This window comes from Panicum virgatum, chromosome 5K, assembly GCF_016808335.1.
Source record: "Panicum virgatum strain AP13 chromosome 5K, P.virgatum_v5, whole genome shotgun sequence".
NCBI lineage: Eukaryota > Viridiplantae > Streptophyta > Magnoliopsida > Poales > Poaceae > Panicum > Panicum virgatum.
In genome coordinates, this window is record NC_053140.1 from 30,119,635 (window position 1) to 30,134,539 (window position 14,905).

General features: G+C 46.8%; 1 pseudogene; it reads right to left on the reverse strand.

The window, feature by feature from the left end:
* Positions 1 to 1,384: 1,384 nt before the first annotated feature.
* Positions 1,385 to 14,077, reverse strand: LOC120709841 (annotated as a pseudogene).
* Between the last annotated feature and the right edge of the window lie 828 nt (positions 14,078 to 14,905).

Here is a 14,905-nt window from a genome sequence, read left to right on the forward strand (position 1 = left end):
GCTCAGGAACCAAGCCTTAAATCAAACAAAATATTACGCAGCTCATGAACTAAGCATTCAATTAAAAAAATCACACCAATACATATAAAATCAGATTTATGTAAAAAAAACTCATCATTCTGTCCTTGGCCTAAAGAGTTGACAGGTGCAACATGTCCATCGTGGATGTAGGTGTCAATCATTATCATCATGTTCATCAACTAAGTCTTCATCATTTGGTTCTGGCACATGTATAGATTTTTCAATGATGCTAGCATCTCCGGTCACTCTTTGGAGGTCATTCCTTGTCCAATTTGTCAACTCTTCATGTAGGCTAGAAATGTTCATGGTCTCCACACCGATGTCAAGTGAGTCAATATCAAACTGCCCTTGTTGTTCAGTCTCTTCTGGTTCTGGCATGGAAAACAAAGTCCTAGGCTTCATTCTAAAAACACTGCTCTACTTGGATTTATTTGCGCATTTAACATAAAAACCCTGCTCAAATTGAGTCCCCAGAACATAAGGATCATTTACATATCGATGAAGAGTTGTATTAATATCTATAATCACATATTGATCCTTACTGTACCCTCTATTTTTGTTCTTAGTAGCGGCAGGAATGTCGTGCCAATCTCGCTCAAACAAAATGACTTCTTTTTCACCAGGGAAATCTAGTGTGATTATCTTTTTAAGGACACTTATACCAATCCATATTGCCAAACTATCACCACCCTTCACTAAACCTATACTAATGCATATGATTTTTAAGGATGGAATGATCGAACAAAAAGAAATTGAGAGCTCAAATCAAGGTTAAGGAACGGAATCCAATTCTAAAATCAGTTCTCTGTCCAGTTTGCTAGAACAGGAACCTAACCCAGGAAACACACTGCTAAAAAAATTCACTAGATATCAATGCATCATCAAATAATTTATTGGTTTTTTTAGGGTATCAAATAATTTATTGGTTAATAGTGTACCAGATAATCTGTTAAATATGACCATCCTCAGAATGACAAATACATAAGATAGTTATTGATTTTTCAGGATTCTACAATTATTTTTAACAATGCATGCTAACCGCCAAGCAAATCACTTCAAGTAATTGGAGATAGAGCAATCAATTTCATATGGAGATGCTCCACACCATTTATTTCAATGCTGGATTATCATCAATCCAAGGTTATTTCTGGATTTTCAAGCCAGTACATCTTTTGCTTAAAACACATGTATGAATTACTCAACTATATGCACCTAAGCCAACATTTATACTCATCGGGATCACCCTGATGTTATCCAAACAATCGCGACCAATACGCCAACTACAGAATTGGAAAAAGGTGGGATGTTATTCCATACCTCTGAAACCAAAGGAAAGAAGCATCCATCCCACTCAGCAAGAATTTCACCTCCAGCTGCTCCGGAAGAAGGTATGAATGCTATAGCCAGTCTTCCAGTTATCCAAGTAGATCATTTTCCTAACAGCCCACCACCCGATCGCCATGACAGCAAGCATCGCAAAGCGCTGCGTCTGCAGGCTCTCCACCTTCACCAACAAGTGTGTCACCCCAGCGATCATGAGACCCACGAGTGTGTACAAGAACCCGACAGCGAACACCTGAGCACCTAGCTGCATCCCTTTTTAAATTAATGGAAAATTCTGATCTTGAACATTCACAAGGGAATACCTACGACTACAAAGGAACACATCTGGCTATAATGCTAGAAGCTTACACGAGTATTTAGACTCTAAACCTCCAAGCGAGGAATACAAAAGATAAGAAATAAAGAAATAAGAAAGAAAGCATGAAAGACTAAGCTTTGAGCCTCTTCTACATTCTTCCTTCAATCTTGCTTTGATCCTCATGCAGTAATAAAAATCTCACATCAACTGTCTTCTTAGAAACTCTTGATGTAAGGATCGTCGATGGTCGCCTTCCGCTCACCCTGTAATCTAGAAATCGCACTTAGTTGATCTCTACTACGCAACCAGATCAATTGCCGCCATTGCTTCAAGCTGACCAAGATGTCGCCATTAAGGACTCCAAGACGATGCTTCAAGAGGAGAGCAACATCAAGATGCTGCCACCGTCCGAACCAGTATGTCGGTTATATGGTTTTCACCTAGATCTATCTTGTAGGTTGAGGTTCTCATGGTGAACACGAGCTTGTTGGGATCCGCGCAGTCGGGGAGGAACATGGGCGCATGCCTGATAATCCCGTACATGCCTCCAGAGACGCCGAAGAAGTAGACGAAGAGCGCCCCAGCCATCCAGACCCGGCAGTCATGCAGTAGGGTCTCTCCATCGATGACCCTCTTGATCATGAAGGGGATGGAGATGAGGAAGAGGATGCCGAGCAGGATGAGTATGCGGGGCGTACAATGGGGCCGACCTCGAGGCCTGTGCGGGACTTGATAAACTCGGCCATGGAGGCATGGAGTCTGCAAGGCGCGGGATGTGGTACTGATTGTAGGGAAATGGGTAGGCTACGCTAGCATCACTACCGCATATACCCAAGATACTTGCGAGTAGAAGATCATAGATCGTTACCACTAGACGCGCAGCGCAGCGGAAGAAGTCACGCGTTGATGTAGAGGAAGTAGTCAATCACGTCCCACAAACCGAGCTCCTCGTACTTGATCCCAGCAGCCGATCAGCGCAGCAGTCGCAGCAGCGCCTCCACGAAGTCCACACGTACGGGGATGAAACGCCGGGCGTCGGTGTGCTAGCACCGCACGCACGGCAAGAGAGGCGGCCGAGAGAGAGAGAGAGGGGGGCGGCTAGGGAGGTGGCGCGGCTCACAGGGTTCTGTTGCCCCCTAACCCCTCCCTCGTATATATAGGGCTTACTAATGGGCTTCTATCTCATAGGCCCATTAGTAACCCTAATCCCTCTTGGATCAATATCCTCTTGGGCCTTTAAACCGTATTGTGATGATGGGCTCTTGGGCATATGACAAACAATCTCCCACTTGCACTAGAGACAATCATACAGGCAAGCTTTCCAACATTCCAAACCCCTTAAGTGTGTGACCCGTTAGGTTCATGTGAGGGTGGTCGTGATCAGAAATCATTTCCGAATCACAAGTCAATAGAGGCACCTAGCAGGGCATGGTGACTCACAAATACACATAAAGATCATATCGGCCGAACCTTAGATATACTCATACACCGATCCCTTTGCCACACGATACCAGTCAAGCTCAAGGCGAGATGCGTGCCACCTTTGTGATAGCTCGACCATTCTCTCGATCTAATAGTGGATTCTATTAATAACTAACCTTTAGTCATAATGATTAACTCTTTAATCACTTTGGCATGGCCATGCACTTTCAAATCCAACTATCTCGAGGGGCCCAGAGATATCTCTCCCGTTATCTAGGAGGGGCAAATTCCATCTTGATCCGCTCACATCCCATTCCATGTTTCATAACACACCTGTAAGCGACTTTTGTAACTACCCAGTTACAGAGTAGCGTTTAGCAGCCCCAAGATGCACCACTACACACAGTGAGAAACAATGGCGATCTCAGGTCTAAGGATCCAGTAGGTATAACACTCAAGAACAACTAATGGAACATACAAAATAACAATCCCAACATTGTTTTGGAGTGGGTCAATCCAACACCATGTTCACCAACATGTGTCCACATCATTAATCCGATATCTCCATATCCATGATCCGTGAAACATGATCATCAATTAATGCATGTGCTAGTCTCAACATCGTTGGTGTCCCACATAACGACATAAACTAGGGATAATTTAGAATCATATCATTGTCAACAAAGAGTTTCACGAACAAGTCACGTACTTGATAATCAATGTAAAATAATCATCCATGGAACAAATAATAATTATTCATCATTACATAAACATACTCATGACACAAAAATCTCCCATGCACACTAGAATTACTGATGTAAGTATCTAATACCCATAGATCTCATGTGCGCCTCATGCTTTGGTTGTGGGAGAGGCTTCGTCAACGGATCAGCAACGTTTGAATCCATGTGCACCTTGCAAACCTTCACATCACCTCTCTCAACAAAGTTACGGATGAGGTGATACTTCCGCAGTATATGTCTGGACTTCTTAGTTGTTCTAGGCTCCTTTGCTAGTGCAACGGCACCACTATTACCACAATAGAGGTCCACTGGACTGGACGCACTAGGAACAATACCCAAGTCAGAAACAAACTTTTTGATCCAAACAGCTTCTTTTGCAGCTTCGGAAGCTGCAATATACTCGGCCTCTGTCGTCGAATCAGCCACCGTATCTTGCTTGGAACTCTTCCAGTTCACTGGCCCACCATTGAGGCAGAAAACAAAACCAGATTGCGATTTGGAGTCATCTTTGTCTGTTTGAAAACTAGCATCGGTGTAAGCCTTTACAAAGGAGCTCATCTTCACCTCCAAATATTAGGAACATATCCTTAGTTCTTCTAAAGTACTTAAGGATACTCTTTACAATTGTCCAGTGAGCTTCACCGAAATCTGACTGATACCTGCTCGTAACACTTAGAGCAAAGGAAACATCTGGGCGCGTGCAAAGCATAGCATACATGATCGACCCTATGGCTGAAGCATAAGGAATCGTACTCATCCTCTTTTGCTCATCAGGTGTCGTAGCACACTGACTCTTGCTTAGAGTAATGCCATGTGACATTGGCAAGAAACCTTTCTTGGAATCTTGCATATTGAACCAATTCAATATCTTGTCAATGTACGTGTCTTGGCTTAATCCAATTAGCCTTTTTGATCTATCTCTATAGATCCTAATACCGAGAATGTAAGCCGCCTCTCCTAAATCCTTCATCGAAAAACTCTTTTTCAATGAGGTTTTAACGGCTTCAAGCATTGGAATATCATTTCCGATCAGTAATATGTCATCCACATATAGGACCAGAAACACAAGTGCGCTCCCACTAGCATTTTTGTAAACACAAGGCTCACCTTCATTCTTGATGAAGCCAAACCCTTTGACTACTTCATCAAAACGAATATTCCAACTCCGAGATGCTTGCTTCAATCCATAGATGGACCTCTGAAGCTTACATATTTTCCCAGCATTTTTAGGATCGACAAAACCTTCAGGCTGTGTCATATACACATCCTCACTTAGATGTCCATTAAGGAAAGCGGTTTTGACATCCATTTGCCATATCTCATAGTCATAATATGCGGCAATTGCTAGGAGAATCCGAACAGACTTTAGCATTGCGACGGGCGAAAAGGTTTCCTCATAGTCAACACATTGAATTTGTCGGAAACCTTTCGCCACCAATCGTGCCTTATAGATGTGAACATTTCCATCCATGTCTAATTTTTTCTTAAAAATCCACTTACAGTCGACAGGTCTTACACTGTCAATTTGATCGACCAAGTTCCAAACTTGATTATCATGCATGGATTTTAACTCGGATTCCATGGCTTCAAGCCATTTGTCGGAGTCGGGTCCCATCATTGCTTCTTTGTAGGTCAAGGGCTCATCATTTTCCATCAATAATATGTGGCGCTCCTCCGTAATAAGGAGGTTGAGCTTGTCAGTAGTGCGACGTGCCCTTATAGACCTTCGTGGGGCTGGTGCCTCAACTACGGGTTGTGCAACATCTTGCACATCCCATGGATCTTCAGTGGGTGCTGAAATAGTTTCGGGTGTTTTTTGAATTTCTTCAAGTTGCACCTTGCTCCCACTAAATCCTTTTGAGAGAAACTTCTTTTCTAAGAAAACACCATTGCGAGCGACAAACACTTTGGCTTCCGCCTTATTGTAAAAATAATATCCTTTGGTTTCCCTAGGATACCCCACAACGAAGCATTTGTCTGACTTTGGAGTGAGCTTATCTGACATCAAACATTTGACATAAGCCTCACATCCCCAAACTTTGAGAAAAGATAATCCGGGACACTTCCCAGTCCATATCTCATATGGTGTCTTCTCAACAGACTTACTTGAAACCCTATTCAGTGTGAACGCAGCAGTTTCAAGAGCATAACCCCAAAATGACAATGGAAGATCAGCATGGCTCATCATGGACCTAACCATGTCCAACAAGGTTCGGTTCCTCCGTTCGGATACCCCATTCTATTGAGGCGTTCCGGGCGGAGTTAGCTGCGGAATAATTCCACATTGCTTCAAATGATCACCAAATTCAAGGCTCAAATATTCTCCTCCATGATCAGATCGCGGAAATTTAATTGTCTTGCCTAATTGATTTTGTACTTCATTCTGAAATTCTTTGAACTTTTCAAATGATTCAGACTTGTGCCTCATTAAGTAGATATAGCCATATCTACTAAAGTCATCAGTGAAAGTAATGAAGTACTGAAAACCACCTCTGGCTATTGAGCTCATTGGTCCACATACATTGGTATGTACAAGTCCCAACAAGTCACTCGCCCTCTCACTATGACCAGTGAAAGGCGCTTTGGTCATCTTTCCAAGCAAACAAGACTCACATGTGTCAAATGATTCAAAATCAAATGAGCTTAACAATCCATCTTTATAGAGTTGTTCAATGCGCTTCTCATTTATATGACCTAAGCGACAATGCCAAATAAAAGTGGGATTCAAATCATTTGGTCTAAGCCTCTTAGTATTAATGTTACAGACAGATTTATCCTCAAGATCAAGAACACATAATCCATTCACCAATGGACAATGAGCATAAAAAATACCATTACAAAAAATAGAACAACGTTTGTTCTCTATTACAATCTTAAAATCATCAACTTCTTCCAAACATGAAGAAGAAATAATGTTCTTGCTCAAAGCAGGAATGCAATAACAATTATTTAATTCAAAAACTAATCCGGAGGGTAGAGACAAGTGGTAGGTGCCGACCGCCAACACTGCAACCATTGCGCCATTGCCGACACGAATGTCCAACTCGCCTCTTGCAAATCTTCTAGTCTCACTTAGACCCTGCAACTGATTTGCAAGTGTGAATCATCGATCCAGTATCAAATACCCATGATTCACTGGAAGATAATGCAATATTAATTTCTATAACATTTATACCTGAAGTGGAAGTCTCACTTCCCTTCTTCTTCTTCTTTTCTTCCAAGTACTTCTTGCAGTTCCTAGATCAATGTCCCTTTTCATGACAGTGGAAGCATTCATCCTCAGAAGTAGGGCCAGATTTGGCCTTAGGTGCTGGCTTTAGCTTAGAGCCCGAGGACTCACCACTGGAACTCTTTTCCTTGCCTTTACCTTTGGGATTAGGAGGCGTCCAATGCTTCCTCTTTTTGTTCCCCTTCTGAATCATCATCACATGATTGGGATTCTTCTTAATGCTCTCCTCTGCTGTCTTTAGCATTCCATGCAACTCACTCAATGTTTTATCCAAGCCATTCATCTGAAAGTTCATGATAAAAGGCTCATAGCTCGCCGGGAGCGACTGGAGAATAACATCAGTAGCCAAGTCTTGGTGAAGTTCAGAACCAAGTCTGTCCAAAGTCTCAATGTAACCAATCATTTTGATCACATGAGGACTGACCGGGCTACCTTCTGGCAGCTTGCACTGCAAACAAGGACTTTGAGATATTGAACCTCTCAGTCCTGGCTTGGTTCTGAAACATCCCACGCAGCCCCTCGATCATGGTGTGAGCATCCGCATGCTCATACTGCTTCTGCAGATCAGGGGACATGGTGGCGAGCATCAGACAGCTGACATCAAGTGAGTCATTACAGTGCTTCTTAGAAGCTCTGCGATCAGCAGCAGTTGCATTGTCAGGGAGATCATCAGGATATGGCTGCTCAAGAACATACTTCTTTTTCTCTTGCCTGAGAACAATTCTCAGGTTGCGGTACTAATCAATAAAGTTTGTTCCATTTAACTTTTCTTTCTCAAGAACAAAACGGAAATTGAAAGCGGAATTGTTACTGGCAGACATGATCTACAACATTAAAGTAAAGCAAGATTTCAGCACTAAGTTTATGTAAAGACTTTCATTAACTGATTTTTACAAAAGACAACCTACTATATCAAAGTCATCTTCCCTCTAATGACATATAGTGGTTCAAGATCCATAATCACTAAAATCCTAGTGAGCTTTAGCATCATGGCTAGAAAAGTAGTGATACAGGTAAGCAACAAATTACTAATCACATCTCTATGCGACTCTTGTTTGTTGGGTGGCATCCAATGCCCCGGCCCCAACCCTATGCCTTAAAGCCCAAAACTATTTTGACAGCTTTGTTGAGTAAACCAATACTATGCTTGTGAATGTCCGACATCCACCCTATACAAAAGTGATAGCTGAGGGTACTCTACTTTGGTAAACCTACCACACAACGATCAAAATTTATAGGTGCAGCTATTGGTAAAAGGCATAAAAAACTCAACCTTTTCTGAGGGAAGCTATTCTATCATGATTAAAACATCCACCATATGTAAAAGCATGAAAGAATAGTATGACAGGAAAATAAACATCACAGGCATATAATCATATTATATTGAGAATAGTATGGCCTCTTGCATCACAATGGGCTCCATTGCCATGGCTCCAAGGTGACCTCCATTGGCATCCGTCCTGTCTTGTGGTGATCATCATCGCCATCATGATTGAAGCCTCCATGAAAAGATACTAAGCTACTACATCTAATAGCTAGTGAAACAATTACATGAGGATTCAAACATCACAAGTTGACACGCAGGTCGTTATACAATAATGGTGCAACCTCAACCCGGTTGTGTTAACTTGCGACACGCGGGCCGCACAAATTATCACATACATCATCACATGACATTGAGGCCATACCATTCACATCACACCCTGCAAAAACAAGTTAGGCGTACGACGTGTTCTACCAAAGTAGCGCTTAGTAAGCCACTATAGCGAGAAAGCAACGGCGGTCCCGCACTTGAGAAGACTGCATCTACACAAGACCTCGATCTGTTGGTTCAATCTGTTGACTATGCACACAGTTAGTCCCTGATGGTGATTCCAGCCGGTAGGGACGTGTCGTATGCATAACAGAGAAAGAACACGAACTAATCTTTTTGTCATATGCCGCGCAATCAACTCGCTCCAGTTTTAACCCCTTATGACCAATTGATCTAATCAAACCGTGCAAAAGTAATAGATCCAATCTACTACAACAACATATCACCTATATGAAAATGATCCAGACCAAAAACTACACAAGCTGGCTCTGGTACCACTGTAGGGAAACGGGTAGGCTATGCTAGCATCACTACCGCATATACCCAAGATACTTGCGAGTAGAAGATCATAGATCGTTACCACTAGACGCGCAGTGCAACGGAAGAAGTCGCGCGTCGATGTAGAGGAAGTAGTCGATCACGTCCCACGAACCGAGCTCCTTGTACTTGATCCCAGCAGCCGATCAGCGTAGCAGTCGCAGCAGCGTCTCCACGAAGTCCACACGTACGGGGATGAAACGCCGGGCGTCGGTGTGCTAGCACCGCACGCACGGCAAGGGAGGCGGCCGAGAGAGAGAGGGGGGCGGCTAGGGAGGTGGCGCGGCTCACAGGGTTCTGTCGCCCCCTAACCCCTCCCTCGTATATATAGGGCGTACTAATGGGCTTCTATCTCATAGGCCCATTAGTAACCCTAATCCCTCTTGGATCAATATCCTCTTGGGCCTTTAAACCGTATTGTGATGATGGGCTCTTGGGCATATCACTAACATTGATCCATCTGCTCGGATCCCGACAGGGTGGCGTGCTCGGGGCGGATGAGGCAGTCATGGGCAGAGAGTTGACGCTAGACTGGTGGATGGGAGAAAATGGATCATTTAGGATTCTAAACAATGCACTTTGCAATTTTATCATTTGTATTATTGACTTCGTAAAAATAAGCCTCTAAACATTGGCCAGTTCATTTCCATGTCATTAGGTGTCTTTCTCCTCTTTTCTCGTATTCTTCTATGCATTTGCAACCTGTGTGGACTATTTTGACCTTTTTGCTTTTGGGATACGTACCGACGTTTGGAGGGCAGCCTCACACCGGCGAGATCTCCATGCCGGCGGCCATGGAGGGCCAGCCACCTGACGACCACGCCCCGACCGCCTCCAGGCTGGCCTCGGCCGGCGGCGGCCTGCCTGCCTCCATCCTTGCGACGTCCGCTGACAGGCCGGCCGCCTCCAGCCTCGCAGTGGCAGCCGCCGGACTGGCCGCCTCCAGCCTAGCTGCGGAATGTGTCGAGGGGGTTGCGTTCGCCCATCGCCCACCTCACCCTGTTGCACTCGCCACTGCCCGTCTCACCCTGCTGCACTGTGCCGCCACCCGTCTCACCCTGCAGCGCCGCGTCGCCGTCCGCCACACCCTGCTGTGGCCGCCACTGCCCGACTCGCCCTGCTGTGTTGTGTTGTGCCGCGCCACCGCCCGACTCGTCCTGCTGCACCGCGCCGCCGCCTGCTCGCCCTGTGGCACCGCCCACTTTGTTGTTGGGGCTGGGACGCTGCCGAGGGATGCGACCGGAGGAGCGTGTGCCGAGCTTGTTGGCCGGAGGGGATGACGAGGAGCTGGAGCCAAGGTTGGGAGCGGGCGGCAGAGAGGGGAAGTCGGGAGGAGAAGGCCGCCTCTAGCCTCCCGCGCGGCCTCCCTGGATGAGGCCGCTGGTAGCCAGGCCGCGCCCGGCTCTGGAGGCGGCGCTAGCACGGCCCGCCTACCCCAGGCAGCGGCGGTGGCAGCCGGGCAGCCCCAGCAAGCGGTGTCGGTCACACACGGGAGAGACGAAGCGTCGTACGGGAGTCCAAACGTCCAGTACGTATCCCAAAAGCACTAGGGCAAAATAGTCCACTCAGGTTGCAAATATATGGAAGAATACTTGAAAAGAGGGGAAATACACCTAATGGCAACTGATGATGCATTGATCACTTACTACACCAAAACGGAATTGCCTTGGCGGCCAAAATGAAACCGCCAAGAAAAGTATCAAAACTGCCAAGATAATTCCAATTTGGTGTATTGGCTAGTGTAGAGATTGAACATGATGAGCTGCTCCATATCAACATTGCAGCATCGACTATCCACACCGCTACAAGTTCGGCCACAATTGCTACCACCGACAACAACTATGCTGGGTGCAGCTCGGCCATATCGGGGACTGCAAGCCCAGTGGTGGAGCTGGAATTAAAATATACCTAGGGCGGAGGCACGGAGCGGCGGAGGGTGAGAAACCGCGGAGGCAGCTGAGGACGACGAACCGACGGGCGACGGCGCCTTTGTACATTAATTTTTAACGGTTGAGCTTCAGGGAAACAGGCTGGTGATGGGCTGACGGCCTAAAAGTCTAAAGTCTAATAAGAGCATCTCAAGCAGATTACTTATCTCTCATATCTTATATATTTTCTCTCTCCGTTACCAATAATACTTTTTATGTTTTTGATAGCAAGTGTTGTAGAAGATTAGTCAAAGGATATGTTGGATGGAGGAATCCCCCTACATTTGAGCAAGAGGGACGTGTGTGTTTTGGCGATCACAAAAAAAATTAGGTATTGGTGATGGAATTGGTAATCTGCTGGAGCACCTCCCATTACCAGAAGAACATATTTTTAGTATTGGGGAGAGGGATGAGTAATTTGCTGGAGATGATCTAAATGTTTTATCTTCTTCTTCTTCCTTCAGTTTCCAACAGAACATACCTCTATTTCCATGGTGGCTGAACCTCGCAGGAACTAGCGCCGGGGTTCATCGGCCATCAGGTATGGCGGCCGCCATGGCTCGCCATACTAGTGGCTCCTCTACTGTGCAAGTCTCTTCTCCACTCCACCTCTACCAATGTTGCAACCATGCTCTGATGTTGAGGCAGCTCCACCTGTTGCTCAGCCGACAAGCCAGCATGATGTCGTGGGCATGGCCAGCCTCTTCACCACCCCGCCACGACTAGTGCTTCAGCCCCCAGTGCCACAGAGAGCTCCAACACTAACACCAGCTCCTCGTTGATGCCGATGACACACTTTTGACATGTCATCAGCACGACGCAGCGCACGTCTCTCCACCACACATCGAATGACTCAAATGCAACGAGCGCAGTGTAACCTTTGTCGCAAGCTTGAACTTTTGACTGAGGAGCTTGAGCCAATTGAGGCTGCTTTACAAGAGTTTATTGCCACGTTCAATGGCCCCCTACCAGCGGAGGTAGCTGCTGCTCTGAATGAGATGTTCAACCTCGATGACGGCGAGGCCGAGGTGATGGACAGTACCCTAATCGGCATGGCTGGGGAGGGCATCGATGATCTACTAGAGGCGGCGGTACATGAAGTTGTTTGAGGCTTGCACTGATCTAAGCTCATGGCATCTGCGAGTTTGCACCAAGTGGCTGATATAACTGTCAAGTGGAGGTCGACAAATGAAGTTAAGTTGAGGGACTTTTGTGATGGTTGAGTGGTGCCTAGTGTTGGAGCTTTGGAGCAACTTCTTGGTATTTATGACATCTTGAGTGGTGCGGCGCACGTTTTGTTGAGTTGTCGTTTTTCCTTTTTGTTGTATTGTTCAATTTGAGCTTCCATTTTCTTTTTTATATAATCAACAGCTCTCCTGCCTGGTTCATTTCAAAAAAAAATCAAGTGGCTAATGTTTGGAGGCCCATTTTTACAAAGTTAATGTTACAAATGGCAAAACTGTGAAGCGGTTTGGAGTCCCAAATCTACAATTTTCTTGGTGGGAGGAGTGCTGTGACTCGGTGAACTCGATGTCGGCGAAGAAGAGGTCGCTGGAATCCAGGTTGTAAGCGAGGAAGGAGGCGGAACGGAGCGAGAACTCGGAGCGGAGATGGGGCAGGCGGAGGTCGGGCTTTGATTGGAGTGAAACGGCGTCGAAGAAGACGAGCATGGAATAGGGGCGGCGCACGGAGGGGGCAGAGATGAAATGGGTGATGTCGGTGTTTTCTACCACAAGCTAGTGATTCTCATGGATTGCAGGTTTAGGTATGGATGGTATGCAAGAAGACAAGGATTATACTGGTTCGAGCCGAATACCTTACGTCCAGTTTGCGGCAACTCGCGTATCTTCCTTCAGTTTGCAGTAGAGATGTACAAACGGTCAAGAGAGGGGCGGGCGCCCCAAGTCTCTGATGCGGTGTGCATGGATGTTCTCACTCCCGGTCCTCAGCTGTTGCTAGGGACCGAGCGCTCAAACTGTCTGTCTGGAAGTGAAAAATGAAAAGCAGTCTCCCCGTGCGGGGTCCGTTCCTTCTCTTTTATACGCCAAGGGAAAGAACGGTGTACAATAGTGAGAGAGAGAGATCCTTGCGTCTCGCGTCGGTGGAGATCCTCCTCTGTGCTGCTGGATACGGGGGACCCACTTCCCCAATCGGCACTGCATCTCTTAGTCGCTGTGGACCCTGCCGGGCGTGTCGTCGCTGCCCTCCTCCTCCGCGTCCGGGTCTGTCCCGTCGCGGGTCTACGGAGCGGGGAACGTCTCTTCCCTATAGCCTACCCTATCGTAGGCTGTGACAGGGGTACGCTCCACTGTTTGCTGTGTCAGGGCGCGTCTTGTCGCCAGTCCACCCACGCCGCTGTCAGTCGTCGTGCGGCGTGGGCTGTTGTGGGCCCTTGCATAGGTCAGGTGCATTCCCGGCGCCGGATCAAGGGTCGTACTTCCCCCCCGCCCTTTGGTCAAAGGTCGGGCAAGGCGGAGCCCTCCCGCAAAGACCGGGTGAGGCGGAGCCCTCCCGTATCGGTCGGGCGAGGCGGGGCCCTTCCGCGGAGGTCGGGCGAGGTAATCTGGCGCGATCATCCTGCAGCCTGGCTGAGTTGCTTAGCCATTTACCCCATTACTTTGAGTATCCTTAATATTAATACCCGACAGATGACAACGGTACTGGTGAGGTGGATCACACCAGATGGGGACTGTGCGCGGAGGGACCAGAGCTCCGAGACAAGGTCATCAGTGCCGGAGTGAGGAGGAGCAGCAGCGGCAGGTGGCGGTGCGGTGGAGGCGCCACGACGGATGGGCAGATCTGGGACCGGGGGGTAGGAGACCGGCGGGTGTAGACTTGCATCTTTTTTTTTCTTTTTTTGAATCGGGGCTTAGACTTGCGTTGAGGCGCACAACGGTGGAAGAAGAGAAGACACACTACCAAAAAATGGCTCATTCATCCCCAACCGTTAGTACCGGTCATGCTTTGGTCCGGTACTAAAGTTGCCTAGACGCCACTTTAATACCGGGTCCAAATTTGAAAGCCCCCAGAACCAATTTAGTACCGGGCTAAGCCCCCGGCCGGTACTAAACGTCGCATTTTAGTACCGGTCGGTGTCACCGACCGGTACTAAAATGGCGCGGCCATTTAGTACCGGCCAGTAACACCGACCGGTACTAAATGTCGCATTTTAGTACTGGTCGGTGTTACTGGCCGGTACTAAATGGTCCTCTAGTGGTTACTTCAAAAGAAATACATCTCCCACCCCGTCACAAGTGATGAATAGGTGGGATGGTAAAAAAGTCTCGCGTGAGACCGGAGGTCGTGAGTTTGATTCCCATGGACCGCGCACGCGCATATTACACGCAAAATTCGCGTGACTTGTGACTTGGGACGATGCGCGTGTGCGGTGGCCTCCTAGCTGCTCAACACTTTTTTCTTTAATTTTTGGGTGCAAAACCATTTAGTACCGGTCGGTGGTCTCTTTAGTACCGATTGCTGCGTCTGGTACTAAATGGAGGACCATTTAGTACCGGCCAGCCACTAGCAGTTGAAGCAACCGGTACAAAGCAGCTCCTATGACCGGTACTAATAGGCATTTCTCTGGCTGTGACAGAAGACTCATTAGCAAAGAAACAAAGTATCTGGGCCGCTTACTTGGTCAAATCTTCAATGAATTGCTCCAAGAAGAAAGGAAAAGTTCATTTGCTCAAAAAAAAGTCCAATCACCCTAAACTAATCACTGGAATTTTTTTTCGAGGAACTAAGTCCCCGGTTGGAGGCTGGTGGATTTTGAGAATACAGCTGCTA